The following is a 15,146-nucleotide window of genomic DNA, read 5'->3' as shown; positions in this document are numbered from 1 at the left end:
TAATATATGTAATATAGTGTTCTTATGCTTTATGATATATGTAAAAATTGCTTGTATTAATAAGTATTTTTTTATGAATCTAACTCTTGTCTATTTTACAGTTTAAAAACACAAAATGGATAGACAACCCAATATTTTAAGAGACCTACCCGGAGACATGATTGATGAAATCTTGTCTAGAGTCGGCCAGAATTCCTCGGCACAACTATTTAAGGCGAGATCAGTTTGTAAGACATTCGAAGAACGTTCCAAGAATGTCTTGGTTTATAAGAGACTTTCGTTTGAAAGATGGGGGATATCACATTGGGAAACCCGTAAGTTACGATGTGTTTACTTTGACGCATATATTGCGAGGAACCCAAATGCTATTTTACGCAACGGGTTAAGAAATTATTTTGACTCAATATATCCGAATATTGGACTTCGTGATTTAGAAAAAGCGGCTAACATGCAACATAAAGAAGCATGTTATGCTTACGGATTAGTAATGTTCGCTTCTCACCAAAGTGAGAACAAGAACATTGGGCTACAACTATTAAACAAAATGTTTCCACAAGTGACGGAGTCGGTAATTGGGGTAAGAAATGAGGTTTTTAGATTATTACGGGACTGTTGGACATTACGTAACCCTCGTCCCTTTGACGACGTTACAACACGCTGTCTTATCAACGGCCATAACGGTTATGTTGCACAAGACCAAGGATGGGAAGTAGTCCTAGTAAAACCAGAATGCATGACTTGTTTCTGGACGTATGAATTACGTGTCTTTATTGCCTTTGCTGAACGACTTGTGTACTAGCTAGAATTATCTTCACAACTATCTTGTATCAAAGTTATTGTGTGCTATATTTCATGCTTTATGTAAAATAGGCGGTATTGTAAGTTTGTAAAATATTGTATAAAAGTTTGAACGCGAAATATTATTATAATCAGTTTTTCATATAGAATTGTAGTAGTTGAATTGTATATTAGCTACTAAGTATGAACTTAACGGGTAGGTACTACCCGAATTTAAACTTATAAAACGCTAATATGAAGAAAAAGCTTTTATAAATGAGTTCATATTATGCTACGAAATACTATTAACTACTCTTAATATTCTGTATGATTAACTTGTTCCATTTAACTATTTTGAAGGAAATGGCACCGACTACTCGACACACCGTGAATATGAATGAAGAGGAATTCCGTACTTTTCTAGCTTCAAACATAGCCGCAGTACAGGCTGCGCTACATACCAACAATAACCTTGGATCCAGCAGTACAGGAAATCGTGTAGGATGCACCTACAAAGAATTCACTGCCTGCAAACCTTTGGAATTTGATGGAACCGAAGGACCGATCGGATTGAAACGGTGGACCGAGAAGGTCGAATCGGTGTTTGCCATAAGTAAGTGTACTGAAGAGGACAAAGTAAAGTACGCTACGCATACCTTCACAGGTTCTGCGTTAACATGGTGGAATACCTATCTAGAGCAAGTGGGACAAGACGATGCATACGCACTACCGTGGTCAGCATTCAAGCACTTGATGAACGAGAAGTACCGTCCCAGAACCGAGGTTAATAAGCTCAAGACAGAACTTAGAGGGTTACGAACCCAAGGATTTGATATTACCACGTACGAAAGACGATTCACAGAATTGTGCCTATTGTGTCCGGGAGCATTTGAAGATGAGGAAGAGAAGATCGACGCGTTTGTGAAAGGATTACCGGAAAGAATCCAAGAAGATATAAGTTCATACGAGCCCGCCTCCATACAACAGGCATGTAGAATGGCTCACAAACTCGTGAACCAAATTGAAGAAAGAATTAAAGAACAGACTGCTGAAGAGGCCAATGTGAAGCAAGTCAAAAGAAAGTGGGAGGAAAACGGTGATAAGAATCACCAATACAACAACAACAGCAATTACAACAATAATCGCAACAATTATCCCAACAATCGCAACATCAATCGCAACTACAACAAACGGCCCAACAACAACAACAACAACAACAACAGCAACTACAACAATCATCCCAACAACAATAATAACCGCAACAACAACAACAATCAGAAGCAGCTATGCCAAAGGTGTGAAAAGAATCACTCGGGGTTCTGCACCAAATTTTGCAACAAGTGTAAAAGAAATGGTCATAGCGCGGCGAAGTGTGAGGTCTACGAACCAGGGGTTAATAGAACGAAAGGAACAAATGGTGTCGAAACGAGTAATGGCGGAGCAAGTAGTGTCGGAGCAAGTTATGCCAATGTAGTTTGTTATAAATGTGGAAAACCGGGCCACATTATTAGAAATTGCCCGAACCAGGAGAACACGAATGGACAAGGCCGTGGAAGAGTTTTCAATATTAATGCGGCAGAGGCACAGGAAGACCCGGAGCTTGTTACGGGTATGTTTCTTATTGACAATAAATCTGCTTACGTTTTATTTGATTCGGGTGCGGATAGAAGCTATATGAGTAGAGATTTTTGTGCTAAATTAAGTTGTCCATTGACGCCTTTGGATAGTAAATTTTTACTCGAATTAGCAAATGGTAAATTAATTTCAGCAGATAATATATGTCGGAATCGAGAAATTAAACTGGTTAGCGAAACATTTAAGATTGATTTGATACCAGTAGAGTTAGGGAGTTTTGATGTGATAATCGGTATGGACTGGTTGAAAGAAGTGAAAGCGGAGATCGTTTGTTACAAAAATGCAATTCGCATTATACGAGAAAAAGGAAAACCCTTAATGGTGTACGGAGAAAAGGGCAACACGAAGCTACATCTTATTAGTAATTTGAAGGCACAAAAACTAATAAGAAAAGGTTGCTATGCTGTTCTAGCACACGTCGAAAAAGTACAAACTGAAGAAAAGAGCATCAATGATGTTCCCGTCGCAAAAGAATTTCCTGATGTATTTCCGAAAGAATTACCGGGATTACCCCCACATCGATCCGTTGAATTTCAAATAGATCTTGTACCAGGAGCTGCACCAATAGCTCGTGCTCCTTACAGACTCGCACCCAGCGAGATGAAAGAACTACAAAGCCAATTACAAGAACTTTTAGAGCGTGGTTTCATTCGACCAAGCACATCACCGTGGGGAGCTCCTGTTTTGTTTGTCAAGAAGAAAGATGGTACATTCAGGTTGTGTATCGACTACCGAGAGTTGAACAAACTTACCATCAAGAACCGCTACCCACTACCGAGAATCGATGACTTATTTGATCAACTACAAGGCTCGTCTGTTTATTCAAAGATTGACTTACGTTCCGGGTATCATCAAATGCGGGTGAAAGAAGATGATATTCCAAAGACTGCTTTCAGAACACGTTACGGTCATTATGAGTTTATGGTCATGCCGTTTGGTTTAACTAATGCACCAGCTGTGTTCATGGACCTTATGAACCGAGTGTGTGGACCATACCTTGACAAGTTTGTCATTGTTTTCATTGATGACATACTTATTTACTCAAAGAATGACCAAGAACACGGTGAACATTTGAGAAAGGTGTTAGAAGTATTGAGGAAGGAAGAATTGTACGCTAAGTTTTCAAAGTGTGCATTTTGGTTGGAAGAAGTTCAATTCCTCGGTTACATAGTGAACAAAGAAGGTATTAAGGTGGATCCGGCAAAGATAGAAACTGTTGAAAAGTGAGAAACCCCGAAAACTCCGAAACACATACGCCAGTTTTTAGGACTAGCTGGTTACTACAGAAGGTTCATCCAAGACTTTTCCAGAATAGCAAAACCCTTGACTGCATTAACGCATAAAGGGAAGAAATTTGAATGGAATGATGAACAAGAGAAAGCGTTTCAGTTATTGAAGAAAAAGCTAACTACGGCACCTATATTGTCATTGCCTGAAGGGAATGATGATTTTGTGATTTATTGTGATGCATCAAAGCAAGGTCTCGGTTGTGTATTAATGCAACGAACGAAGGTGATTTCTTATGCGTCTAGACAATTGAAGATTCACGAACAAAATTATACGACGCATGATTTGGAATTAGGCGCGGTTGTTTTTGCATTAAAGACTTGGAGGCACTACTTATATGGGGTCAAAAGTATTATATATACCGACCACAAAAGTCTTCAACACATATTTAATCAGAAACAACTGAATATGAGGCAGCGTAGGTGGATTGAATTATTGAATGATTACGACTTTGAGATTCGTTACCACCCGGGGAAGGCAAATGTGGTAGCCGATGCCTTGAGCAGGAAGGACAGAGAACCCATTCGAGTAAAATCTATGAATATAATGATTCATAATAACATTACTACTCAAATAAAGGAGGCGCAACAAGGAGTTTTAAAAGAGGGAAATTTAAAGGATGAAATACCCAAAGGATCGGAGAAGCATCTTAATATTCGGGAAGACGGAACCCGGTATAGGGCTGAAAGGATTTGGGTACCAAAATTTGGAGATATGAGAGAAATGGTACTTAGAGAAGCTCATAAAACCAGATACTCAATACATCCTGGAACGGGGAAGATGTACAAGGATCTCAAGAAACATTTTTGGTGGCCGGGTATGAAAGCCGATGTTGCTAAATACGTAGGAGAATGTTTGACGTGTTCTAAGGTCAAAGCTGAGCATCAGAAACCATCAGGTCTACTTCAACAACCCGAAATCCCGGAATGGAAATGGGAAAACATTACCATGGATTTCATCACTAAATTGCCAAGGACTGCAAGTGGTTTTGATACTATTTGGGTAATAGTTGACCGTCTCACCAAATCAGCACACTTCTTGCCAATAAGAGAAGATGACAAGATGGAGAAGTTAGCACGACTGTATTTGAAGGAAGTCATCTCCAGACATGGAATACCAATCTCTATTATCTCTGATAGGGATGGCAGATTTATTTCAAGATTCTGGCAGACATTACAGCAAGCATTAGGAACTCGTCTAGACATGAGTACTGCCTATCATCCACAAACTAATGGGCAGAGCGAAAGGACGATACAAACGCTTGAAGACATGCTACGAGCATGTGTTATTGATTTCGGAAACAGTTGGGATCGACATCTACCGTTAGCAGAATTTTCCTACAACAACAGCTACCATTCAAGCATTGAGATGGCGCCGTTTGAAGCACTTTATGGTAGAAAGTGCAGGTCTCCGATTTGTTGGAGTGAAGTGGGGGATAGACAGATTACGGGTCCGGAGATTATACAAGATACTACCGAGAAGATCATCCAAATTCAACAACGGTTGAAAACCGCCCAAAGTCGACAAAAGAGCTACGCTGACATTAAAAGAAAAGATATAGAATTTGAAAATGGAGAGATGGTCATGCTTAAAGTTGCACCTTGGAAAGGCGTTGTTCGATTTGGTAAATGAGGGAAATTAAATCCAAGGTATATTGGACCATTCAAGATTATTGATCGTATCGGACCAGTAGCTTACCGACTAGAGTTACCTCAACAACTCGCGGCTGTACATAACACTTTCCACGTCTCGAATTTAAAGAAATGTTTTGCTAAAGAAGATCTCACTATTCCTTTAGATGAAATCCAAATCAACGAAAAACTTCAATTCATCGAAGAACCCGTCGAAATAATGGATCGTGAGGTTAAAAGACTTAAGCAAAACAAGATACTAATTGTTAAGGTTCGATGGAATGCTCGTAGAGGACCCGAGTTCACCTGGGAGCGTGAAGATCAGATGAAGAAGAAATACCCGCATCTATTTCCAGAAGATTCGTCAACACCTTCAACAGCTTAAAATTTCGGGACGAAATTTATTTAACGGGTAGGTACTGTAGTGACCCGAAATTTTCCATGTTTATATATATTAATTGAGATTGATATTTACATGATTAAATGTTTCCAACATGTTAAGCAATCAAACTTGTTAAGACTTGATTAATTGAAATATGTTTCATATAGACAATTGACCACCCAAGTTGACCGGTGATTCACGAACGTTAAAACTTGTAAAAACTATATGATGACATATATATGGATATATATATAGTTAACATGATACTATGATAAGTAAACATATCATTAAGTATATTAACAATGAACTACATATGTAAAAACAAGACTACTAACTTAATGATTTTTAAACGAGACATATATGTAACGATTATCGTTGTAAAGACATTTAATGTATATATATATCATATTAAGAGATATTCATACATGATAATATCATGATAATATAATAATTTAAAATCTCATTTGATATTATAAACATTGGGTTAACAACATTTAACAAGATCGTTAACCTAAAGGTTTCAAAACAACACTTACATGTAACGACTAACGATGACTTAACGACTCAGTTAAAATGTATATACATGTAGTGTTTTAATATGTATTTATACACTTTTGAAAGACTTCAATACACTTATCAAAATACTTCTACTTAACAAAAATGCTTACAATTACATCCTCGTTCAGTTTCATCAACAATTCTACTCGTATGCACCCGTATTCGTACTCGTACAATACACAGCTTTTAGATGTATGTACTATTGGTATATTGATGTTTTGCGAGGTGTATACAAAATAGTTTATATTTTACTAGGAAAAACTATTAAATATGATACAATTTTACACAAGATATTTATTTATTTATAGAATGGATATACTTAAACCTTGCTACAACACTTATAGGCAGTGTACCTAATCGTACAGTAGTGTAGTTTTTAGTAAGTCCGGTTCGTTCCACAGGGAAATCTTTAAACAAAGCTCAACGCTATATTAGTTTACTTTTATAAAAATACAAACATATATATAAGTAATATTATTATTATAAAGGGGGGTTTTTACCGTTTAATGACCGGTTTGTCGATTTTAAAACTTTAGTCGCAGTTAAAACCTAATGTAAAATATAAAATAAATACAAGACTTAAATTAAAGCTAGCTTAAAGTAAATAACGATAATGAAATTGCGAATAATAAAAGTGCGATAAAATAAACTTACGATAATTAAAAAGTACGATAATTAAAAGTGCGATTAAATAACAATAAATAAAAATGCGATAATTAGAAGTGCAATTAAATATAAAATAAAGGAAATTAAATATGAAATAAAAGAATTATGCTTATTTAAACTTCCATAATCATGATGTTTGACGTGTTGATTTTAGTTTTATGCCCATGGGTTAATTGTCCTTTGTCCTGGATTATTTAATATGTCCGTCTGGTTTTTGTCCATAACAGTCCATCAGTCATAAATATAAAGTGCGAGTGTCCTCATCAAATTATTCTTATACCCGAAGTTAAATATTCCAACTAATTGGGGATTCGAATTGTAACAAGGTTTTAATACTTTGTTTAATGAATACACCAGGTTATCGACTGCGTGTAAACCAAGGTTTTACTACTTTGTTAACAATTACACCAATTACCCTTGAATGTAATTTCACCCCTGTTTTAATTATTCTAGTGGCTATTAATCCATTCCCGTGTCCGGTTAAATGAACGATTATTCGTACATATAAATACCCCGCCCATCGTGTCCGATCGAGTGTATATGGTAATTTATAGGGACGCCCAATTGTAAATCTTTATATTAACATTAACAAACTTTCATTTAGTTAAACAAATATAAAGCCCATTAATAGCCCATAGTCTAGTTTCCACAAGTGTCGTTCTTTTATCCAAACCCCAATTATGGTACAAAGCCCAATTACCCAATTTTAGTAATTAGCCCAACATCATGATTACTTCGTTTTAAATAAGCATAATAATAACTTAGCTACGAGACATTAATATAAAAAGGTTGAACATAACTTACAATGATTAAAAATAGCGTAGCGTTACACGGACAGAATTTCGACTTTACACCCTTACAACATTCGCTAACATACCCTTATTATTAGAATTATAATTAAAATTAAAATTAAAATATAAATTATATATATATATATATATATCGTATAGATAGAGAGATGAGAGAAATAGAATATGAAAAATGATCAGAATTCGGTTTGCTTTATAGCCAGAGTTGAAATTTGGGGCTCCGCGACTCGCGGCAAAAGCCTCTTCAAACTCCGCGAGTCGCGGAGAATGTATTTACAGCTCACACCCTTGGAGTTTCTCTGCCGACGGTTTTTTATATATAAATATAATATATATATAATTAATATAATTAATTATATATTATATTATATTTATATACATAGTTAACTTGTAATTTTTAGTCCGTTGCGTCGAGCGTTAAGAGTTGACTCTGGTCCCAGTTCCGGATTTTCGAACGTCCTTGCGTACAATTTTATATCTTGTACTTTGCGTTTTGAATCTTGTACTCTTGTAATTTTGAGACGTTTCTTATCAATAATTGGAACCTTTTTGATTGTCTTTTGTTCTTTTGAGCTTTTTGGTCGTTTGCGTCTTCAATTCGTCGAATCTGTCTTTTGTCTTCACCTTTTATTATTTAAACGAATATCACTTGTAAATAGAACAATTGCAACTAAAAGCTTGTCTTTCTTGAGGAATAATGCTATGAAATATATGTTCGTTTTTAGCATTATCATATATACACTCCAATGATCAGCTCTTAGCAGCCCATGTGAGTCACCTAACACATGTGGGAACCATCATTTGGCAACTAGCATGAAATATCTCATAAAATTACAAAAATATGAGTAATCATTCATGACTTATTTACATGAAAACAAAATTACATATCCTTTATATCTAATCCATACACCAACGACCAAAAACACCTACAAACACTTTCATTCTTAAATTTTCTTCATCTAACTGATCTCTCTCAAGTTCTATCTTCAAGTTCTAAGTGTTCTTCATAAATTCCAAAAGTTCTAGTTTCATAAAATCAAGAATACTTTCAGGTTTGCTAGCTCACTTCCAATCTTGTAAGGTGATCATCCAAACTCAAGAAATCTTTGTTTCTTACAGTAGGTTATCATTCTAATACAAGGTAATAATCATATTCAAACTTTGGTTCAATTTCTATAACTATAACAATCTTATTTCAAGTGATGATCTTACTTGAACTTGTTTTCGTGTCATGATTCTGCTTCAAGAACTTCGAGCCATCCAAGGATCCATTGAAGCTAGATCCATTTTTCTCTTTTCCAGTAGGTTTATCCAAGGAACTTAAGGTAGTAATGATATTCATAACATCATTCGATTCATACATATAAAGCTATCTTATTCGAAGGTTTAAACTTGTAATCACTAGAACATAGTTTAGTTAATTCTAAACTTGTTCGCAAACAAAAGTTAATCCTTCTAACTTGACTTTTAAAATCAACTAAACACATGTTCTATATCTATATGATATGCTAACTTAATGATTTAAAACCTGGAAACACGAAAAACACCGTAAAACCGGATTTACGCCGTCGTAGTAACACCGCGGGCTGTTTTGGATTAGTTAATTAAAAACTATGATAAACTTTGATTTTAAAGTTGTTATTCTGAGAAAATGATTTCTATTATGAACATGAAACTATATCCAAAAATTATGATTAAACTCAAAGTGGAAGTATGTTTTCTAAAATGGTCATCTAGACGTCGTTCTTTCGACTGAAATGACTACCTTTACAAAAACGACTTGTAACTTATTTTTCCGACTATAAACCTATACTTTTCTGTTTAGATTCATAAAATAGAGTTCAATATGAAACTATAGCAATTTGATTCACTCAAAACGGATTTAAAATGAAGAAGTTATGGGTAAAACAAGATTGGATAATTTTTCTCATTTTAGCTACGTGAAAATTGGTAACAAATCTATTCCAACCATAACTTAATCAACTTGTATTGTATATTATGTAATCTTGAGATACCATAGACACGTATACAATGTTTCGACCTATCATGTCGACACATCTATATATATTTTGGAACAACCATAGACACTCTATATGTGAATGTTGGAGTTAGCTATACAGGGTTGAGGTTGATTCCAAAATATATATAGTTTGAGTTGTGATCAATACTGAGATACGTATACACTGGGTCGTGGATTGATTCAAGATAATATTTATCGATTTATTTCTGTACATCTAACTGTGGACAACTAGTTGTAGGTTACTAACGAGGACAGCTGACTTAATAAACTTAAAACATCAAAATATATTAAAAGTGTTGTAAATATATTTTGAACATACTTTGATATATATGTATATATTGTTATAGGTTCGTGAATCAACCAGTGGCCAAGTCTTACTTCCCGACGAAGTAAAAATCTGTGAAAGTGAGTTATAGTCCCACTTTTAAAATCTAATATTTTTGGGATGAGAATACATGCAGGTTTTATAAATGATTTACAAAATAGACACAAGTACGTGAAACTACATTCTATGGTTGAATTATCGAAATCGAATATGCCCCTTTTTATTAAGTCTGGTAATCTAAGAATTAGGGAACAGACACCCTAATTGACGCGAATCCTAAAGATAGATCTATTGGGCCTAACAAACCCCATCCAAAGTACCGGATGCTTTAGTACTTCGAAATTTATATCATATCCGAAGGGTGTCCCGGAATGATGGGGATATTCTTATATATGCATCTTGTTAATGTCGGTTACCAGGTGTTCACCATATGAATGATTTTTATCTCTATGTATGGGATGTGTATTGAAATATGAAATCTTGTGGTCTATTGTTACGATTTGATATATATAGGTTAAACCTATAACTCACCAACATTTTTGTTGACGTTTAAAGCATGTTTATTCTCAGGTGAATATTAAGAGCTTCCGCTGTTGCATACTAAGATAAGGACAAGATTTGGAGTCCATGTTTGTATGATATTGTGTAAAAACTGCATTCAAGAAACTGATTTCGATGTAACATATTTGTATTGTAAACCATTATGTAATGGTCGTGTGTAAACAGGATATTTTAGATTATCATTATTTGATAATCTACGTAAAGCTTTTTAAACCTTTATTTATGAAATAAAGGTTATGGTTTGTTTTAAAAATGAATGCAGTCTTTGAAAAACGTCTCATATAGAGGTCAAAACCTCGCAACGAAATCAATTAATATGGAACGTTTTTAATCAATAAGAACGGGACATTTCATTTTGTCTTCACCTTTTATTATTTAAACGAATATCACTTGTAAATAGAACAATTGCAACTAAAAGCTTGTCTTTCTTGAGGGATAATGCTATGAAATATATGTTCGTTTTTAGCATTATCAAATATTCCCACACTTGAGCGTTGCTTGTCCTCAAGCAATATAGTCTTGAAATATACTAGAATCACTTTTTTATTCTTCACACTTTGTACATCAGTGATTTCTATACGGCGGTATAAACAATGGTAGTAACGATGTGGTTTACAGTCCCACATGACTATAAAAATTTAGATCCATTAAGGAAATTGGATCTTTATGAAAACATTTGATCTTTTTGAAAATTCATTCTAGTTTTTTTTTTTACCCTAGATAAGTTTTCCGGAATAACCCTTCACCGGTATTTGCAAATTCTTTTTGTGGGTTTGGTGGGTTTCATATTTGAAATTTTTAGCTCAAAACCTGTGGTTTTGTGTCACCCACTTGCTAACCTTGTATTGGGAAACCAACACGTCCAGTATACTTGCTCCGTATATTACCTTTCGATAAACTACCGTCCGGTTGTAAAGGAAAGCGTTGAACAAGCAACTGTTAAGGCAATGTCCCCTGACATGCTTTTAATTATGGTCTATAATGTGTCGGACGCAATTACTATCCTTGGTAGGAGCAATAGTAAAGCTCACCCTTATAATTTTTCGGTCTGGCACAAGGTCCTGTCTTTGACCATGCTATGCAACCACCATTCTTACGGTTGACACCCGATTTGGTTCAGGTGACCTAATGAATTCCAGGTGAATTCCTAGGATTTTATGTTCAAAGGTAATGAACGCATTGAAAATGGATTTTCAGAAAACAAATCGGTTTGTAATTTTGATCAAAATATTTTCTCGTTCAAGCTCGAGTTTAGATATCATTGAATTCCATGAGTTTGTAATTCTCAATCTTTAAGGTCAATCTCTAGGATTGAGTAATATCAGTCTTAAAAGCTGATTTTTGATCTTTAAGGAGATTATCCTTTCTGGGGATCTGATTCATTAGTCTTATCCAGCTAATTTACACGGCGTCCTCCCCATTTTACGAGATAGATCCTCTCATGGTTAGGATAAGTCTGACCACTTGGCGACCCTGTTTTATGCTGAGGTCCGTGGATTTCCTGCTGATTTTACTGATGACTTTTCGAGATTTTTCGTCAACCTACAGCTGGTCTGGACGACAACTTCATGACCTAAATCAAGAAGCGCGTTTCTTTTTCGGAAGACTTTACTTCCTTTTAATGATGGAATTGATTCATCGTGTAGATCCATCTTTCTTACAGTAAATCGGGTAAAACTGTTTAGTTTAGTCCAAAGCAAAAGTATCTTTAATTATTTGTTACAGAAATATGTGACATATGTTTAAAATAACTTGGTAAATTTTCCCACACTTGGCTTTTATTTTCCTTTTTATTGTCCTCTATTCCATTTTAAATGAATTCTAACATTTTGGCATGTTTCTCAATTTATGTCCTTTCCGAGGTAACAATAATTTCGGTGTTAACACCTAGTTTTATCGTTCATAAATATGTATAAACATGATTTTGAGTTCATTTAATTGAAAATTTTGAAAAATTTTACTAGAATTGGGTAGTCAGTATATAAGACTAGTGTTGTTCTTTATTATCAGAGAGCACTAGATTCTAATACAACTACTGCTTTACTAGTATTTCTAATGGTAACCAAGTGTTTTAAATCAAATTTTTTTTTTTTTAAATTCCGAAAGAATTTAACCCATTCCCACACTTAAGATCTTGCAATGCCCTCATTTGCAAGAAATCAGTAACAATTTAAATTATTGAGGGTAAATAGCGTAGAAAAATGATTAAATTTTACCAAAGTTTCCAAACATATTGGCGTTTTTTTTTTCGAACCTTATAACTTTATAAAACATAAAATTCTAAAAATTTTGTTTTCCTTTAGGAGCGAGGGCGTTTCGGATCGTTGTCCTAGTCCGTCCCTCGGTAAAATTTTAAAATTTGTCAATTTAAAGTGCGGTTTTAAAAGCAAAGATTTTTGAGTTTTTTTAATGTTTTTGGCATACTTTAATTCAATAAGATTAAAAATAATGATAATAAAAGTTCTCGTCCCTCCCTCGGGTAAAGCAATTTCGGTTCAACGACCTAGTCTTCAACTCACGACGAATTTTAAAAATCATATTTTTAACTTAGCGAAATAAAGTAAATTTTTGTTTTTAAATTCACACCAAACTTAAATTTAAAATGCATAAAATTAAAAAAATTCACACCAAACTTAATTAAAAATTCATATTATAAATTCACACCAAACTTAAATTACATTTTTGTTTTTATACATACAAACTTATATTAAAAATATTAATTTTCCAAATATTTACAATTTTAAAAGTTTACAATATTTATTTAATATTAATTTATTAATTTTTTTAAAAACATGGTAAAAATAAAATTAAAAATCTTTTTGGCTTTTATCCCACTTTAATCAATCAAATATTATCAAAAATATGTGCCCCTCTTTTCGGTAAAGTAATTTCGGTTCCATAACCTAATTTAACTCATGATGAATTTTTGAAATATTTTGAGTTGATTGATTAAAGATATTTATACCTTAAGAATAAACGGTAAATTTCGCAGTGATGTAATAAATTTTTGAATGATATCAATAATTTCGGTCGCAAGACCTAATTTCATCGAATACCAATTTAATACTTTATAGCGAACAAATTAGCGTTTATTATCAAAAGGTTAAAAATAAAAATAAAAATAAAAACTGTACAAACTTATCTGTGAAATAGATTTCTTAGTGATATGCTCTAGCCCACTCATAAGATAGTCAGACTAATTGATTTTCCATGACAACATAGGCGTAACCTCGAGCATGTAATATTTTTTTCTTCTAAACATATGAACGGTCCGTCTCTGCATAAAGTAACAAATTCGGTGTTTGAATAGGTTTGATTAATTGAACATTTACCTTCGTGTGACCATTTTTCGCATTTGTGACATTTTTCAAGGTGTCGTGCTCTTCTTTTCGCTGCGAATTTTGATTTTCCTTTACCAAATTGTAGCTTACTATCTTCGCATTTGGATTCTTTTCTTACTCCGTCCAATTTACCTCTGATTAATGATACTATTTCACTTGGAAGTGTGTCATTATTACGTTTAGTGATCAAAGCGTGTAGCATTAGACCATGGTTTAGTTCACAGGAAGTCTTCATTTCGAAAAACCTAAAAAAAATAAAAATTCAGAATGGGGGGAGAAGACTAGTTCTTTAGGGTCTGCTAGGGAAAGACCATTCGGGTTCCATTTTCGAGAACTACATGAAAACAGAAAATCTAACTCTAACAGAAATACATATTATCCTTTGAAGACTTGATTCTCCCTACACTTAGTTAGCTGTGGTATCGAAATTGTGATTAACTTCGTTGTCGACTTCCATCGAACTATCTATGTAATGTTTAACTCTGTGACCATTAACCTTAAATTCAATCCTATTTGAATTTATTAATTATACTGTTCCGTATGGGAAAATTCTTTTGACTATGAATGGTCCAGACCATCTTGATTTCAATTTTCCAGAAAATAGCTTGAATCGTGAATTGAAAAGAAGAACTCTGTCTCCTTCTTTAAATTCTTTTGAACTTTTGATTCTTTTATCATGCCATTTCTTCGTTCTTTCTTTATAGATCAATGAATTTTCATATGCTTCATGTCTTAATTCTTCTAATTCGTTTAATTGACTTAACCGTAGACGCCCAGCTTCATGTAAATCAAGATTACATGTCTTCAAAGCCCAAAATGCTTTGTGTTCAATTTCTACTGGAAGATGACATGCTTTTCCATAAACGAGTCTAAAAGGTGTGGTTCCAATTGGAGTTTTGTAGGCTGTTCTAAAAGCCCAGAGTGCATCCTCCAATTTAATGGACCATTCCTTCGTATTTGATCCTACGGTTTTCTCTAGAATACGTTTTAAAGCTCGGTTAGTATTTTCAACTTGTCTGTGGATGATATGCGGTGGAGATTTTATGAGTTACTGCATATCTTTTGAGAACTTTCTCAAGTTGATTATTACAGAAATGAGTTCCCCGATCACTTATTAAAGCTTTCGGTGTTCCAAACCTTGTAAAAAAGACATT

Source organism: Rutidosis leptorrhynchoides, chromosome 3 (assembly GCF_046630445.1).
Source record: "Rutidosis leptorrhynchoides isolate AG116_Rl617_1_P2 chromosome 3, CSIRO_AGI_Rlap_v1, whole genome shotgun sequence".
Taxonomy (NCBI): Eukaryota; Viridiplantae; Streptophyta; class Magnoliopsida; order Asterales; family Asteraceae; genus Rutidosis; species Rutidosis leptorrhynchoides.
Note: the sequence above shows the minus strand (reverse complement) of the source record.